An 18,253-nucleotide genomic window follows, 5' to 3' on the forward strand; every position below is an offset into this window, starting at 1 on the left:
AATTATTATTTTATTTCTCTAAAAAAAAAAGATAATTATTATATTACATTACCTACGCACCCATTCTTGATTATCAATAATAGGCAATTTCTTTATTTACAAAGGGATGATTATGTGGGAGAACAAATGATTCCAGGGTAAAAGACTTAAACCTTCCCTTATAGTTCATCTAAATACTGAAACATCCTACCACTTTTTAAATTGGACTTAAATTTTTCCTCTTAAACTTTTAAACCGGTATCTCTAACAGAGAAAGCAAAATGACTAATATACCCCTAAGTTAATTGTAGGATTAGTTTGACATGCAATTAATTCAAAGGAAAAAAAATGATCATTTTCTACCTTGTAACAGTAAACTTGATTGTTGTTCATATCACCACTGTATCCAATTACCATGGAGCTCTGATCTGATAACCAATGCTCATCTTGTGATTAAAATGATGGTGGTGTTTGGTATGGCTTCAGTTTATTTGATAAACAGTATCATATTATCACTAAATCAGCGTTTGTCCCATCATGCCGATTTATATACATTGGAATTGATAAATTCTGGTCTTGATTTTTGTGCATGCCAATTGTTGGGAGAAGTTTGATTTTAACGCTTCCTCCAACCATTAAGTGTTTATTTACTGTTTTACCTATGTAATACTTAATGGTGATTAATGGCATCTAATTGTCAATAAATTATAACAAAACGTTTATCAATTACTATGTATCGATTTTAAAGACAAATCATATATAAATATTTATTTAATAAATGGAAATCATACCAAAGATCAACAGAACTGAAACGAGAAAACCAACTTGCGTCCCAAATGCTGGAATCAATTAACCAAATCATAGAGTAGAGAAGGAAAGTAAATTGTGAGAGCCTGAGAGAAGATTGCACAAGCCACGTTCATTGCACACGATGTGACCCAATCGTTTAAACTGTTGAGCGGTCACACCATACCTGTAGTGGGATTGGGCACTTGGAGGTCTGGTTTTGAAGCTTCTAACTGTCTTCACTGCAATTGTTGAGGCTGGTTATAGACATGTTGACACGGCTTCGGAGTATGGAGTTCAAGAAGAGGTTGGATATGCACTCAATAAGGCCATACAAGCAAGCGTGGACAGAAAACATCTCTTCATCTGGTGCTCCGACTTGTCGCCAGACAAGTCATTATATAACTGAAATGGCCTTGGTTGATTCTTATTGAAGTCTCCATTCCTTCAAAGTCTAAACTAAAGAAAATTCATCGAGAGATTTATTACCTTACCTGCCTCAATAACAACCCTCATTTTCCACAATTTCATTTCATAGCGATCAAGACTTGGCTTTTCATGTCTGAATCTCTGATCTTCTGCTTTATTTTTGGGCAAATCCCTGACATGGAATGAATTTCATGTTATTATGATTAGCAACAACACTAGATTTTGAGACAACAACAGTACAAGTATGAAGAATTCCAGCAGTTTAATTAGATTGTTGTGCCATTAATTCATTGGGTGAAATTGAATCAATATTTAGTTCATTGGGTGAAATTGAACTAATATTTAGTTCATCAGGCTCAGTTTAGAAGCAGTACAAATGCAAATATGTACAGCGTAAATACATACAAAATAATATAAAATGTAAAGTTTTGCACTCTACATATTTGCATTTATACTCCTTCCAAACTCAGCCTTAATAAAAGAAAATAATATAAGTGTCAATGGATCATGCTTGTATTAGAACAAATCTGAATTAGAGAACCAATTTGAATAGATTAGCTGGTTCAGACATTGAATTGGGCTGGTTTAAATAATTTAAATTGAATTGGACCTGATTCATTTGTAACGGAGATTGGACCAAATCTAATCTAACTGACAATAATTTTCTGTCTGATTATAGTGGATGCTTGGGATCAAATCCTAATTTTACCAGGGTTAGGGGTTTATGGGTTGGGGGAGGAATTATCCCAAATGACACGGACGTTATTAGGAAGAGAAAAAGTAATTCAGGTGAACTCCCTACAGATTTAGGGTGCAAATATTGCCAAAGCTTATATTTGCACTATACATATTTATATTTGCAAATTACCCTTCTCAAATTGAAACAAGGTAGACAATTTGAAATTAAGGAGTCCTAAGTGTCGTTACACCAAAGTATACTGCAAATCTGCAATATTCCATAAAGCTCAGTTTGGAAGGAGTACAAATGGAGACTTCGAAAAAAAGAAGAAAAGGCTATGGGTTTTAGTGGTTACTGCTGTCATGTTATTTACATATACAAAGAGAATACCGAACGAATGAATGGAAAGCAGTTAGTTTTGTTGCCTAATCAGGCTTCGAAAAAAACAAAAGAATGCTGTTAGTTTTGTGGAAGCATCTATATATGAACAATTAATGCTGTACAGCAGTCGTGAATCCTGAACAAAGATCAGCGGCAAGGTTGAAACGTTTCTGTTTGAGAATTCAGAACAGTTTGCTGGCGAATTCTCCTGTGGTCTTCTTATCTCCTCTAGACGATGACAATGATGCAAGATCCCTAAGCTCCGATAGGCTCCTCCCAAACTGTAAAGCGACCTTAATTTCAAAAAGTTCTCCATTTTTCTCTATTCTCAACCTTTTCTTTTAGAGTGGCTTCAACAGACTCTTCCATAAGTCTAAAGAAGCCGGCAGAGCTCCTGTACATCTCGAAAACCATTCCAACTTGTCCACCGTGCTCCAAGGTGTTCACCACGCTTGCCAGAGCTCCGGCAGTGACACCTAACAACACTGCCCATGTGGCATTGAGAGATCCAACGAAAGCAGATCCAACGGCGCCAAGAGCAGTTAGTAAAGGACCAGTAATCGCCAAGATCCTGTTCATCTTCAAAGCTACGTTGGCAAGTCTCAGGTACTCAGGAGCATCCTTTCTCTTCGAAACCCCAACAATCTGCTTCATTTCCTCTTCAAGATTCCTAGTCCAGCCATTTCTCTCCACTTTGCCACCAGAGCTACGTTGTCGTTGTTGCGGCCACCATACAGCGGGCTCTACAGATTCAGGGAACTTGTCAAGCATCTCTCCAAGCAAGGGAAGTGGATAGTCAAGATGGAGTCATCACTATAACCTATGTGAGGTCAAGTAAAAACTTGGTTGATCCTCTTACCAAAGGTTTGGTTAGAGAATTGATAAGAATAACAACCAAAGAGATGAGATTAAAACTCTTTACTTAGTCACCTGTAATGGTAACCCAACCTGAACTGAAAACCATCAGTATTGGGTTTAATGGGTAATAACAAGTTACAGTAATGTAACTGTTAGCACTGACATTGAGAAATTTCCCATTACAACATAAACAATGTTGTCCGTTATGATGAGAGATTGAGATAAACTCTTAATGAAGTTCTTAAATGTGTCAAATAACGAAGCAAATAGTGGAACTTCACCTATGTGAACATAGAAGTGGTGCCGTTTCTCATGAGGGTTTGGGTTTACTCTCGGGATTGTTCATGAAACCAGGAAAGAAGCACATGACCATAACAGTGCTGAGAAAAACTTGAAACTCTTGTAGAGATTGGACATTTTTGTGTGTATAGGTGTCTTCGGTCTGTCTTGAGAGCAATTGGTTTAAGGTCTTACCACCAATAACTTTGACAAGGCTCTAAGATAATTATACTAACAAGAGGTTTAAGTTGATAAACATCTTTTGTATGCATAATTGTATCGTAGTAGTTTGGATTGAGAGAGAACTATGTAATTGATCAATCAATGTGGGAGATTGTTGGATTTTAATCTCATAAGAGATTAAATCCAATGGGTTTGATTGGTCAATTACATGAGAAATTGCACCTGCACTCTTGATTGAAAAATCAGTTTTTCTCTTACAAAACCCAGTTTTGAACTTGTCCCACATTGGAAAATTATAAGTTTTGTTTTCAGTATTTTAGTAGGAGCTGATTTACACTCCTTAGAATTAGTAGAGGAAAGTATGGGGATTCGATACCGCGCAATGTGCGCACATGTGTGTGGCACAATTGGGCGCACTTTGCTCGTCGCACCCATGTGGCTCGCGATGGGTGGCTTTGGTTTTGGAGCATTGCTGACCGTTGATGAGATCAACGGTCATGACTCGATCGGGTGTGATCAAGAGGCACAATTCAAAATTAACAATCACTAACTGTTAACTACTTTTTAAACAGTCACAATGTTTGAAATTGTGACTGTTCAAGGTGCCTTCTCTAAACCAGCACCTACCATTTCTTCATACCTCTTCACAAATTATTTAAGGAGCATGAATCAAACTCCAAAACACACAATTTCAAAATTCACTCTCTCTCTCTCTCTCTCTCTCAGTCCGGTTTGTTACATTCTCACAGAAGGTTTCTTTGGAGACTCTTCAACTTTGCTGGTTGCAAATCTCGCCCAAGGCTCTATTGTATCCTGGGAATGAATTTGTCTGTAACCCAACATCAAACTCAGTAAAACTGAGTGGGGGAAAATAACGTTCTAAAGACAGTGTCTTCAGATGCGCCTTAGAGCTTCTCCTCCAAAGTTACAGTGACCCCATTTTATCCAACAGATAGGCCTTGTCAAGCGCTAATACCTTCTCCATCGCATCCTTTACATCCGTTGGGGTGGGAGTGCCAAGAGCAAGGGTTGTTCGGATCTGCTCGGGAAGATGCTTGAATAGCCCTTTTGAGTTGTGTTGTTCTTTGGCGAGTTGAGATGGCTGGATCTTATTCATCACCAACAACAACCTAGTAGCGCCCAAATATAACATAGTAGATGGGAGATTGAGTCTCACAAGAGGAGATCCCATTTCCGAAGCTGCTATAAGTATAGTAATGGTGAAAGAAGCCATGGTCATTGTGTTGATGGATATCAGAAGACCGTGGTTCCAGTTATTCCTCTGGTCTTCAATGTTTGCATTCATCTTGGCTTTGTCAGCAACAACCTTTGTTGATGTTTAGAATGGACTAAGGACATCACAGTGAATTTACCTTGTCTCCCAGACAAGCTGGTTATAAGGATATGAGAACTGTTGAGGACGAAGGCACGCAACCGAGGTATACTGTGGCCGAGGGCAGGTGGAGTCCGGCTGAAGACCAACGGGTTATGAGGAAGGCCGAGGTCGTGGACCAGCAGGATCTGAGAAGTGCCAAGGCCGAGGACTCCAAGGGGTGCCGAGGCCAAGTACTAGTGCCTGCAAAGAAAGGGGATGTTAGAGGCCTCGGGTCGGGGACCCAAGGTGGGGATTCCAACGATCAAGTTAGTAGGGTGGATCAAAGAGAGCGGACAAGGTCCAAGGGGTTCGAACGAGGTCGCCCCGAAGCTGGAGAGATAGAGCTGGGAATGCAAGTTCCGGATCGGAATTGGATCCCTTACCTTGGGGGAATCTCGCCCTATTTATACTTGAGGTCACCTGATGGCAGACATTGCGAACGGTCAGGATGCGATCTTAGCCCCAAGCAGGCGAGCATCCGAGAACCACTGCGTGTGGTCGCACCATTGGTCCTATGCTAGACGCTGACCTCTGCCCTTTATGACGCGTTGACCGGCTCTGAGCTTGACCACGTGTCAATGCCCCAAAGGCCTGCCTAATGCACCTACATCATTTTCCCGCCACTCTCGAGGCCATGGTGGAGGTCTCAGTTGAGGACCTCGGCTTCGGCCAAAGAGAGTGTCATTCTTGCTGGGAGGCGCTGAGTGGCCTTCCATGGTGAAGACATCGGCTGAAGCCGAGCTAGAGAGAGTGGTCTTTGGGTGAGGAATTGCTGGTCCCGTTTTTGTAGTCGCAAAGGATAGCCCGACTTGAGAACGTGGAGTCGTCTACAGTGGCTAAGGCATCATTAGAGTCGGTTAGGCTTGCGTAGACGTCGTCCACGACTTCAGTGAGCTTCTGTTAGCTATTGTGTCGATTCCGCTCCTTCGAGAGGTTGTGGAGGGCCAAAGAGCATGGAGGCATTGGCCTCTACTTCAAAGAGCTCAGTTCTGTGTTATCCACGGGTACAAGATGCGCATGCCCCCAAGTCGTGTGCTTCAAATGAACTAATGAGTCCGTGAGCGGACCCAGCGTCAGACACCACTGTGTGAGATGTAGACGACGAGTGGGTGTGTCATGGCCACGCATGAGACATGTCTCGGAGTTGAAGGTTTGGATTGTCCCGAGGTGGGCATCGGGTCACAACCATACATGAGAGGGTGGTGGTGCTCTGAGTTGAAGGGCCACCAAGGTGTGGCTGTTGGGGGACCGAAGTGTGACCGCCGAGGTGATCCCACCGAGGTGCGACCATCGGGGTGTGATCACCAAGGTGTGACCATCGAGGTGTAACTGCCGAGGTGTGACCATTGGAGTGTAACCACCGAGGTGTGACTATCAGGGTGTGACCATCGAGGTGTGGTCACTGTGGGGCAGAGGTTTGACCGTTGAGGTGTAACCGTCGGGGTGTGACCGCCGAGGTGTGACCATTGGGGTGTAACCTCCAATGTGCGACCGTCGAGGTGTGACCTTCGGGGTCGTGAATGCTGAGGTGCGACCATTGGGGAGTGACCGCTGAGGCGTGGCCACCGAGTGCGACCTTCGGGGTCGAGGACCAGTGGGGTCCGAGGGCTGTTGAGGCTGAAGACCTATAAAGTCTAAGGAATGTTGAGGCCGAAGACTTGTAAAGTCTAAGGAATGTTGAGGCCGAGGACATGTGATTCCTAAGGATTGTTGAGGCTGAGGACCTATGAAGTCCGAGGACTGTTGAAGCCGAGGCGTGGCTGCCGAAGGGTCATAAACCTTGGACTGATGTCCGATTAACCTTGGCGAAGGTCGTATGCCACAGCCAACCGGCCAGCCAAGGAGTGGGACCTGGCGAGTAGGTGTATGACCTCCAAAGGTCGTGTGCCTTGGACCGAGGTCCAATCTGAGTGTGTAACCTTGGTGAAGGTTGTATGCTACAGGAGGGCGCTCGATCGAGATGAGAATGTATACGCTGAGGATTTGAGGCAACGTAAGAGAAACTCGCTTTATTACAAAAAGGGGTTTACATGATTGGCAGAAGCCAAGCTCTTGTTGTTACATGGTTCGGCCTACAGGTAAAGTCGAGGCTGAGGTGCTAACGATGGCTAACTATAACAACTGTTGTAAGGACTGGGCGATGAGATTGGTGTCGAGGCCTCTCCTCCTTGATGCTCGCTAGTCAAAGCATCTTCAGCGGCAATATACTTCTATGCCTTCTTCAAAAATTCTGCCTTAGTTTTGGGCGGCGTTCCAATGACAAAGCATTTGAGGGTGGACCGAGGGAGGATACCATGGATTGCTATGTACATGGAGACCATGGGGTCGAGGTCGTGGACCTCCAATTCTTCTTTCTTGAAATGATCGATGTAGGATCGTAGGCTCTCACCGCGGTGCTGGACGACCATGAGTGAGGCGATGCTTTTTTGGTGTCGTTGGCTACTGATGAAGTGGGTGAGGAAGAGAGCGGCAAACTGGTCCCAAGAGCTGATGGAGTAGGCGGGAGCCTGGAAAACCAATGCCAAGCTGCCCCCTTGAAGGTTGCCTAGAAAGTTTGCCACATCAATGCATCGGAATACCCGTACAGAAGCATGAGTGCGCGGAAGGCCTCCAAATGCTCATCTCGGTCCAAGGTGTCGTTGTAAGTTTCCATGTGGGAGCTTTGAAATGATGCGGAAGAGGTTCCGAGGTGATGGCGATAGCAAAGGCGTCCATCCTAATGGATGGGTGCTAGCTTGTCGAGGTGTCAGCTTGGCTCTCCTTGACTTATCGAACATCATCCTTCACCTTGCTGAGCTGCACCCCCAGGTTGGCGATCTATTGGCCGAGGGACGGGCCGGCTGCGTCTTGATTCCTTTTGGCTCATTGGTTGCGAGGTCGTACTGATCTGTTCTCCCTTCGATCGGGAGGTTGGAGGGTCCTCAACAGCTGATCCACACTCTGACCGCTTCCACCGGGCGTTGAGGGGTTGGCCCGAGGGGGCCCAACCAGGCGCTTAGCTGGCGGAGCCCATGAAGGGCGTCCACGGCGGTGCCCTGGGTTTTTCAACGAAGTGGCCTCCTACTGATTGCCACACCTTGTCCAACTTCTGCGTGAGGTCATCGAGCCGGTCAAGGACTATTTGGAGTTGGGGTCCTTGGTGACCAAATTCTACTTAGTTTCCTTGCTCCTAGTCATTTCATTGGAAGCTGAGTCATAGCATTGGGGGCAAGACTTAGCGGTCTTTCCCATAGATGGCACCAATTGTTAATGCTCAGAATGGGCTAAGGACAACACAATGAATTTACCTTGTCTCCTAGAGGAGCTGACTAGAAGGATCTGAGAATTGTTGAGGATGAAGGCATGTAACCAAGGTATACTGTGGTCGAGGGCAAGTGGAGTCTGGCCGAGGACCAATGGGTTTCGAGGAAGGCCGAGGCCATGGACTAGAAAGATCCGAGAAGTGCTGAGGCCGAGGACTCCAAGGGGTGCCGAGGCCGGTTACTAGTGCTTATGAAGAAAGGGGACGTCAGAGGCCTCAGGTCAGGGACCCGAGGTGGGGACTCCAACGATCAAGTTAGTAGGGTGGATCAAAGAGGGCGGACAAGGTCTGAGGAGTTCGTACGAGTTCTCCCAGAAGCTGGAGAGCTAGAATTGGGATGCAAGTTATGAATCGGGATCGAATCCCTTACCTTGGGAGAATGTCACTCTATTTATATTTGAGGTCGCCTAATGGTAGACGTTGCAGACGGTTAGGATGCGATCTTAACCCCAGGCGGGCGGGCATCTGAGAACTGCCATGTGTGGTCGCACCATTGGTCCCGCGCTGGACATTGGTCGCTGCCATAATGCACTAACCGGCTCTGATTGGTCTCTCCTTCTCTCCTACGTTCATCCTATGTTGACTTTCAACAGAAAATAACCAATAAAATCTTGAAATGGGCAGACTCTGTCCTCTTGCGACTTGCCCCTTGAAACAGATTCAGAGGGTCCGGTTTAAAGTTCGTCCACCCCCTGAATAAGTCAAAACCCCAATACATCCTGTATAAGGGCATATTGGGAAACTCTTAATACGATATGTATCCATATATTGAACCTTGTTGGTAGGTTGATCAATTTGATTTGAATGGTTGAATTGCTTAGCCACCATTTGAATTAAAAATGATTTGATATTTTAGTAAGTTTTAAAATATATGGGTTTATATTGTTAAAAATATTGACACAAATCTAATTTAATAGGAGAAAGTAGAAGTTAATAATTTAAGTGTAAGACTTAATGAAAGGGGATTAAATAAGGTGGGAAATAATAATTGAAGTTACAATTTTAAAATTTCCATTAGAGATGGACTAAATACACAATTATGGGCATCTTAGTAGCCATTAACGTTGACATTAAAGTTATAATAAAATGACATTTATACCCATTCTTAAACAAAGAAGTAGATGGTAATTTTAGTCCATAAAGAGTTTCACATTACATCTACACTTTTATATATAGTATAAATCTAACCCCATATATTTTAAAATTGACCAAAACACAAAACCATTGTTTATTCAAGTGGTGAGTAATCAATTCAATCATCTGAATCAAATTGATCAACCTATGAAGTCGTAGTTGGGTAATAAATTTTTTAAAATATAAATTAGTATAGAAAATTGCACGTATGTAAATAAAAAATTAGACACATTTATGATATTTTTATTAATCAAATTAAAAAAATAAGTATCATAAACAATAACTATTTCTATTAATAATGAAAATGAAATACATAACTTAAAATTGGAAAAAAATGAAATATAAAAATTAATAATAAATAATTCAACTTTTGGGTTAAATGTGTTATCCTTTAATGCCATAAATAAATAACAAAAAATAATAAAATATAAATATATAAAAATGAAAAAGATATATAAGTTTTGCAAAAGAAACTATAGAAAATACAAAAAGAAACTAGAAAATTTTGAATACATCTATAATTCTATATTTACACTGCTATTAAAAATATGAATAAAATTGTGAAATTTTCTTTTGACTAAAATACTCATTTTTAAATTTAGTCCTATTTAATTGTGAGTTTTAAATTGTAAATTAAACTACTATTTTTCACCTCATTCAATTATCTCTATTTAAATCTTACATTTTTTTGATAAATGAATAAAAAAATATACACCAAAAAGATAAAACATTACAACAATAAGACTCTAATCAAGCAAATAGGCCTGCCACTTGATCTTATTATCATATATTTGAACAAGGTGTTTATGCAATCATATTTGGATTTTACAATCTGCATCCGCTTAATAATACAAAACAAATATATATATATATATATATATATATAAGAATAAAAAAAATTACATAACATTTATAGAAAATTTTGGATATGTTATTACTATCATTATCATCATCTAAAATTGTCACATACAAAGCACGTGCTCGCTTAATAGTACTATTAAAAGTATGAATGATAATGTGAAACTTTTGTTTGACTAAAGTACCCCAATTTTTGAATTTGATACTCTCTACTCTCTAGTTGTAAGAAAGAATGTAATTTAAACCACATTTCTCTTTGTTCAAATCTTTCTCATAAAGTATTATATTTAAGATATTAATTCCTATTAATAGTCATTGAACCCTATTCTTGACTAGAACACCCCTATTTTTGAATATGGTCACTTTCTTGTGAGGGCACAAAATGTAATTTGAACTATTACATTTTTCTCATTCAATTCCCTCTCATTATGTTTTATGTTTAGGACATTAACTCTCATTTTTTCATATATTAATTAACTATATTAAAGAAAAATAAGTGTGATAAACAATAATATTTATTGATTATATAAAAATATACAAATTTAAAACCAAAACAAAAATGTAATTGTTTTCCTCTTTGGTGATGAGTCAATAATTCAGCCTTTTGTGTCAAATGCAATGTTTTTGAACTGTCGTTGACCCGGAGAGTTGGACCATTTGGCCGAAAAACCATCAAAGCAATCGGTTGCATTTCACCCCTAACCTGTTTTTGGGTCAAAAACCGTTGACTTCGTTAGAAAACTGCTGATCCGAGCAGTCGAACTGTCAACTCATTTGACCTAAATAGCGGGTTGCAATATAAAGTTGCAGAGAGGAGAACTCAGATCTGAGATCCAATTTCAGTTTGAGACACAAACTCATATCTGGAATCTAGCACAAAAGAGAAGAAGAATAAGAAGAAGAAAAAGAAGACTATAGGTGTTTTAGAGAAATCGATCTCAGATCTACATTTGTTGCCACCACCTCGCCGTCGTTGTTGTTGCTGCTATCCTCCTCCTCCTCTTATTTCTTCTTCCCTTCTTCTCTCCTTCCTTCTTTTTTCTTTCCTTATTTCTCACCCGACATCTCTTTTTTCTTTCTCCTTTCTCAAATCTGAAATATCATATAAATATGCCCTAATATGCACTGTCCGAACTGTTGGACCTAGATGGTTGAACTGCTGACCCAAAAACCCGTAGCTAGAATAGTTCCATTTCTGGGTCATTTTTAAAATCCTTGGTCAAATATATCAGCCCTAAATGTCATAATTAAATAATAAAAAAACTTAAAAATAAAAATGTGTAATAGAAAACATTGGAAATATCTATAATAGTGTGTATTCATCATATTAAACAAAAGATGAACAAATGAATAGGATGCATTTAGTTTTGGGGAAGCATCTATGAACAATTAATGCTATACAACAGTCTTGAATCCTGGACAAAAAATCAGCTCAAAGTTAAGAATTTTTGTTTGAGAATTCAGAAGAGTTTGCTGGCGAATTCTTCTGTTGTCTTCTTGTTTCCTCTAGACGATGACAACGATGCAAGATCCCTAAGCTCCGATAGGCTCCTCCCAAGCTGTAAAGCGACCTTAATTTCAAACTGTTCTCCATTCTCTCTCTTCTCAACCTTTTCTTTTAGAGTGGCTTCAACAGACTCTTGCATAAGTATAAAGAAGCCGGCGGAGTTCCTGTACATCTCGAAAACCATTCCAACTTGTCCACCGTGCTCCAAGGTGTTCACCACGCTTGCCAGAGCTCCGGCAATGACACCTAACAACACTGCCCATGTGGCATTAGGAGATCCCACGAAAGCTGATCCAATGGCGCCAAGGGCAGTTAGTAAAGGACCAGTAATCGCCAAGATCCTGTTCATTTTCAGAGCTACGTTGGCTAGCCTCAGGTACTCTGCTCTATCCTTTCTCTTCAAAACCCCAACGATCTGCTTCATTTCCTCTTCAAGCTTCTTAGTCCAGCCATTTCTCTCTACATTGCCACCAGGGCTACGTTGTCGTTGTTGCGGCCACCATACAGCGGGTTCTACAGATTCAGGGAACTTGTCAAGCATCGCTCCAAGCAAGGGAAGTGGATAGGCCTTGTCAAGCGCTAACACCTTCTCCATCGCGTCCTTTACATCCATTGGAGTAGGAGTGCCAAGAGCTAGGGTTGTTCGGATCTGCCCGTGAAGCTGCTTGAACAGCCTTGCTGCGTTGCGTTGTTCTTCTGCGAGCTGAGATGGTTGGATCTTGTTCATCACCAACAACAATCCAGTAGCGCCCAAATATAACAGAATGGATGAAAGCTTGAGTCCCACAAGAGGGGCTCCCATTCCAGAAGTTGCTGCAAGTCCGGTCACGGTGGCAGCAGCCATGGTCATTGTGTTGATGGAAGTTAGAAGGAGGTGGTTCCAGTTATTCCTCTGCTCTTCAATGTTTGCGTGCATCTCGGCTCTGTCAGCAACAGCCTCCATTATAGCGTATAGCTCGGAAATCGCAACGGAATAGGAGCTGGAGATTCCCTCATCGTCTCTCGTGGCTGTAGTACTAGTAATAGTAGTAGTAGGAACAATTGGTATGAAAGGGCATGTTTCCGTCTGAGTACTAGTAGTTCTGGCTGTATAACCAGTTCTCATATTCAGTTCCTCCACCAAGTCCCCGGCCGGAAGCTTGGGAAGAGAGAAGAAATTGGATGGGGCTTTCGGGGCCTGGAGAGTAGCTTGTATTCTTCTTTGGCGACGTGATGATGACCGGAACGACGAACACACGAGACTAGAAGATCCAAGCGCTTCCATGTTTAATAAAACGCCACTTGCCTTCGCCTTTTGTTGCTGTTGTTTGATGGTGGGTATTGGAAGGCTTTTGGATTAATTGGCTTGAAGTTGAAGATGGCTGAGACGAGAGTTGCTCCATCTCATCATTTATAGAAGACAGAGTGGAGAGAGAAATGAATAAATGATAAATCAGTATTTGTCAACATTTTGAACGGATCAAATATTGGACTTTTTCCTCTCTTCTCTCTCTCTCGCTTTGATTGGTGATTGGTCTCTCCTGTATTCATTTTTGTTGACTTTCAATAGAAAATAACCAGTAAAATCTTTAAACTGGCAGACTCCGTCCTCTTGCCCCCGTTTAGCGGAGACCGGATCTGCTCCTCACAATGGCGCTTCACACGCAAATCCTACCATGCATTGGAACATCCCGTACTTATTAGTCATTATTTACGGGAGATATTCCTAATTCACGGTGGATGTGGCGTAATTTAATTGAAAAGCAGATCCCGTCACAGTTTAGCGTCCCCCCAACCTTGTTTAGGTTGGGCTTTTTGAAAAAATAAAAATGAAAAACTAAAACAACTGAGGTGAAGATTTGTCCATGAAACGTGGCGTAATTTAATTGAAAAAGACAATAAACAACTAAGTGAGTAACGTGTCATGTGCATGCTTCAAAACAGCTTTGGCTGTTCGCAGCCAACTTTTTCTCTCCCTAAAACAAGGTTCACTCTTATTAAAAAAAAAAAAAAAACACTGGATTCTCTTCAGTTCTGGCGGACCATTTAACGCTCTGATGGGGATTTTTCTAGTTATAGTGAGACTTGTCATGGGTCGGGTCTGATTAGGGATAGCGAGGCCAGTCCCAGCTCCCAGTATTAATTCATCAATTGAATGATGGAAAGATGAATAAAAAAACAAAAAAAAAAAGATTATTAATTCATCAATTATTAATTGGATCGACTATACTTTACATCAGTACTTCTTTTCTGACAATATAATTTTAGTAAAAATGAGAGTAAATAGTAAATTAATCATACATGTTGATAAGGCAAGTTTTTAATCAAAATTATCTTATATCTATTTGAAATTTTCCCTTATACATAAAATATTACAAAAGAAAATCAAGATCGCTAGGCCATATCTAATGAATTTGGGTCTTTGTCAATGGGACAGGTTTTGGATTGAATCCATTCAGTCCAAATCAATTTGAACAGACTGGATAGACCAACAAGATATATCGGATTGCACCAATCTAATCCAAAATATTTATGAGATTGGAAGGGATCTAGATTGTTCATAATAAATTTATATTAGATTGGATTGGATTAAGATATCTGGTCCAAGGTGTCAATCAATCGGATTTGAATTGAAGTCGGTCTAAATTAAAATGAATTTAAATAGATTAAATGGTCCAGATATAGAATTGGACTAGTCCAAAATCGATTAGATTAGATTAAACCTGATCCATTTATAATAGACTCACATTGAACTGGATGGGATTGGACCAAATCCAATCCAACTGACACCCCTAGATTCATAAGAGCAAGAGATCCCCACCCCACCAATAGTTAATCGAGACATAAACAGTATAACCAGAGTTGATATTGGTTCGACCAAATCAATTCTATGAGTAGGCACGATCCATTGACATTTGACATTTAGGCAAGAGGATTATGCTAATAACCAATCAAACGAGATTTGGAAAAAAGAGTAAATGAATCAAATAGTTCTCGCCGAAAATGTATTTTTGTATTAATTAATCACAACCGGTAGCTAACCTCTGACCGGTGAATGTACCTTTGTGTTGGGTACAACAACAAACACTGAGGGCTGTCGATGACGGGAAGAAACGCCCAGAAGGTCGATGCATGGGAGAGACTTGCGTCAAGGTATAGATCTGGAAAAATAAGAAGAAAATGGGGATACAGATGACAGCGGAAATAATACAAGGTTTCAGGTTGACGGTGGCTCTTACCGGCGACAAACGATGGCGACAGTTCTCTTCAGATGGTCGTGAATAGTGGTGGCAGTTCTCTACAGATTAAAAAATGGGTTCTCTTTGCATTAGGGTGAAAAGCATTTCTTCTTCGTGGTCCGCAATGCATGGGATCATCTTACTTGAACCACCCTGTTGGCATCCACGTTGACACCATATCATCAAGAGGTTTTGGGAAACGCTATGCCGTAGCAGGAAGCGAGAAATCAACGTGTTACAATTGTCGCTTCCTCCAACTTCTCCAGGCACACAAATCAACGTGCTACAATTTTTTACCGTTCTTTTATTAAACAGGCGAGCCAAACAATGGTTCTACCCTCAACAAATGCCCACGCCATGGCAGCTGCGTTTTTTTGATAAACGCCCATAGAACAAATAAAACATATCGGAAATCGAATTCGGTTTCAGTCAGGCAAAGCCCATTCGGGCAGGTTTTAGTGCAATGCATATTTCAAGAAAAAATATTTTCAATGCAAGGTTATAAAAGACTGTTAATTAGAATGGTGTGGACATATATATATTTTTACAGGGTTACTGATGTGAATGCAGGGGTCAAATCCAACGGGTTGGAATTTGGAAGTGCCTGACTCTAACCAGCTGCCTCACTTAGACCAGGTTCAGATTAGCCAAATGCAGCGGTGAGACATGGAGCGGATTACAGAATCTGAGTGCGTGGGGTGCGATATACTTGAATTAGTCAAACCTTGAGCGGTGGATTTAGCATTTTCGGCTTATATGATACAGCTTTGTAATGTTTGCTTGCTAGCTTTACTTTTGCATAAATATTACTTTTTTTACTTCATATTCATTTTCTATATTGGTTTGATCTGGATAATTGATAAGAAGAACCAGACCGTTGATACAAACAGGCAATATTTATCGAAGATTACAATGTTGTCAGACTTGGGTCGAACATAGAATAGTTTTCACGACTGGGTCATGGGTCAAATAATTCCATAGACCAACCCAATTCAATCGTTCAATTGGTTTAAAAGAAAAGATTGAGAAAGGAAGGAAAAGGTTGGAAAACCTATACAAGCCTTGTATAGGTTTCCCAACCCTTTCATTTTCTTTAAAATTAAATACAGCTTAAAAGAGAAAAGAAAATTGGTTTTATATTATTTTTATAGCTATACCAAAATATATAGCTAAAAACAGTCAACCAATATTTGAGCAAATAACACTATATATTAATGAACTTAATTGGATGAGTAAATTTATAGCAAGTTGAGATGTTGGATAGGATCCAATTCGGTCGGATCTATCTATCTTTCTATATAAACATATTTATTTGTAAAAGCCATGTATAAAGTCATCTATCTATAAAAAGTCATGCATATATTAATATGTTTATTGGCATATTTAGTAATAAATATGTTTATATTACATTTTTTAATTTTTTTTTATAAAAAGACACACACACACACACACACACTATATATATATATATATATATATATATATATATATATATATATATATTAATATATATGACGAAAATAATTTAACAAAATACTTATATTTTTTATTTTTCTTTATATTTTTTAAAAGTTTATTAAGATTTTTAGAATTTGAATCGGATCAGATCATATTTAGACATCTGATATCCTTAACAGAATTGGATTTGAATCACCATCTGTGAGATCCAATCAAATCTTCAGATTGGATTGGATTTCATATATGTGCTATCATATCATATTTGGAAATACCCTAATTCGAATCCTAACTATCTGATCCATTTGCATCCGCACAACACTCACACAATTCTTTGTTTGAATCATCATTTGTGAGATCAAATCAGATCTTCGAATCGGATCAGATCAGATCTTGAATATGTGTTATCAGATTGGATTCGAATATTCCATGATTCAAGTCCGATCCAATCCATTTGCATCCCTATAGCCAAAGTTGGCTCACATAATTCTTTGTCCAACAATCAACCTAAATTGTGGTGTGATCACTGTAATCAAACATGTTACAAAAAAGAGTGTTGTTATGAAATCGATGGATATCCAACTAACTAGGAAACCATGGGGAGATTTGAACATTTCAAATTAATATTGTAGTAAGACATCAAGGCCTTGTTTGCTTTCCTAGAAATTACTTATCTAGATAAATGCATTTACCTGACTAAGTATTTTCTTGGAAATACTTATCCGAGTAAGTGCATTTACCTATGTTCTTTTAATCCCCAAGTAAATAAAAAATGATAATTTTAATAATAAAAATATATTATTAAAAGGGACAATTTTGTCCCATCAATGTATTGGCAATCCCCCGCCGCCCAATAGGTGGATAAGTGATACTGCCTGAGGGGGAAAATAAATTTGAACAAAAAACATGAAAACCAAAATCCCATGCATTGACCATTTTTCTTCCTCAAAATTCAAAAAAGAAAAAAAAAACCGACCTCAAGTGACAAATAAGTGAATATCCTCCCAACGAAGTCTTCACCACCAATAAATGGTTTCTCTCTTGAGCACTATTTCAGAGGAAGTGGATCTAAACCAGTCGTCATTCATATAACTTGTTATCAATTAGAGGGGTGTAAGCGGTAGCTAAGAATTCAATATTCAGCTTAATCAGATCCAATTCAGATATAATATGATTGGATCTAATTAATATTTAAACCGATAATTATTATATCACTTCTCTCAAAAAAAAAAGAAAGATAATTATTATATTATATTACCTACGCACCCATTCATGATTATCTCTAATAGGTAATTTTTTTATTTACAAAGGGATGATTATGGGAGAACAAATGATTTTAGGGCAAAAGATTTAAACCTCCCCTTATATTTCACGTAAATACTGAAACATCCCTTTACCTTTTAAACTGAATTTAAATTTTGCCTTTTAATTTTTTAGACCGGTATTTCTAACAGAGAAAGCAAAATGACTAATGTACCCTAAGTTAATTGTGGGATTAGATTGACATATAATTAATTCAAGGAAAAAAAAACCATCATTTTCAACCTTGGAACAGTAAACTTGATTGTTGTTCATATTACCACTGTATCCAATTACCAAGGAGTTCTGATCCGAAAACCAACGCTCATCTTGTGATCAAAATGATTAAGGTGGTGCTCAGTATAGCTTCCCCAAAGCCATATCATCCCCAAATCAGCATTAGTCGCATTGTATCGATTTATATATATTGGAATTGATAAATTTTGACCATAATTTTTGTGTACATCAACCGTTGTAGAAAGTTTCATTTTAACGCTTTTCTCAATGATTAATCGTTTATTTACTGTTTCAT

At 39.5% G+C, this 18,253-nt stretch overlaps 2 pseudogenes across 1 annotated transcript; both read right to left on the bottom strand.

The window, feature by feature from the left end:
• Positions 1–2,436: 2,436 nt before the first annotated feature.
• Positions 2,437–5,665, bottom strand: LOC148875315 (putative F-box protein At4g22030 pseudogene; annotated as a pseudogene).
• Positions 5,666–11,544: 5,879 nt separating this feature from the next.
• LOC148875316 (putative F-box protein At4g22030 pseudogene) lies at positions 11,545–13,088 on the bottom strand (annotated as a pseudogene). The gene has a single exon (XR_016105534.1). The product of XR_016105534.1 is annotated as a putative F-box protein At4g22030 pseudogene (transcript).
• Between the last annotated feature and the right edge of the window lie 5,165 nt (positions 13,089–18,253).

The sequence above is a fragment of the Nelumbo lutea genome, chromosome 1, assembly GCF_056320005.1.
Source record: "Nelumbo lutea isolate HS-2025 chromosome 1, American lotus-T2T, whole genome shotgun sequence".
Classification (NCBI taxonomy): Eukaryota; Viridiplantae; Streptophyta; class Magnoliopsida; order Proteales; family Nelumbonaceae; genus Nelumbo; species Nelumbo lutea.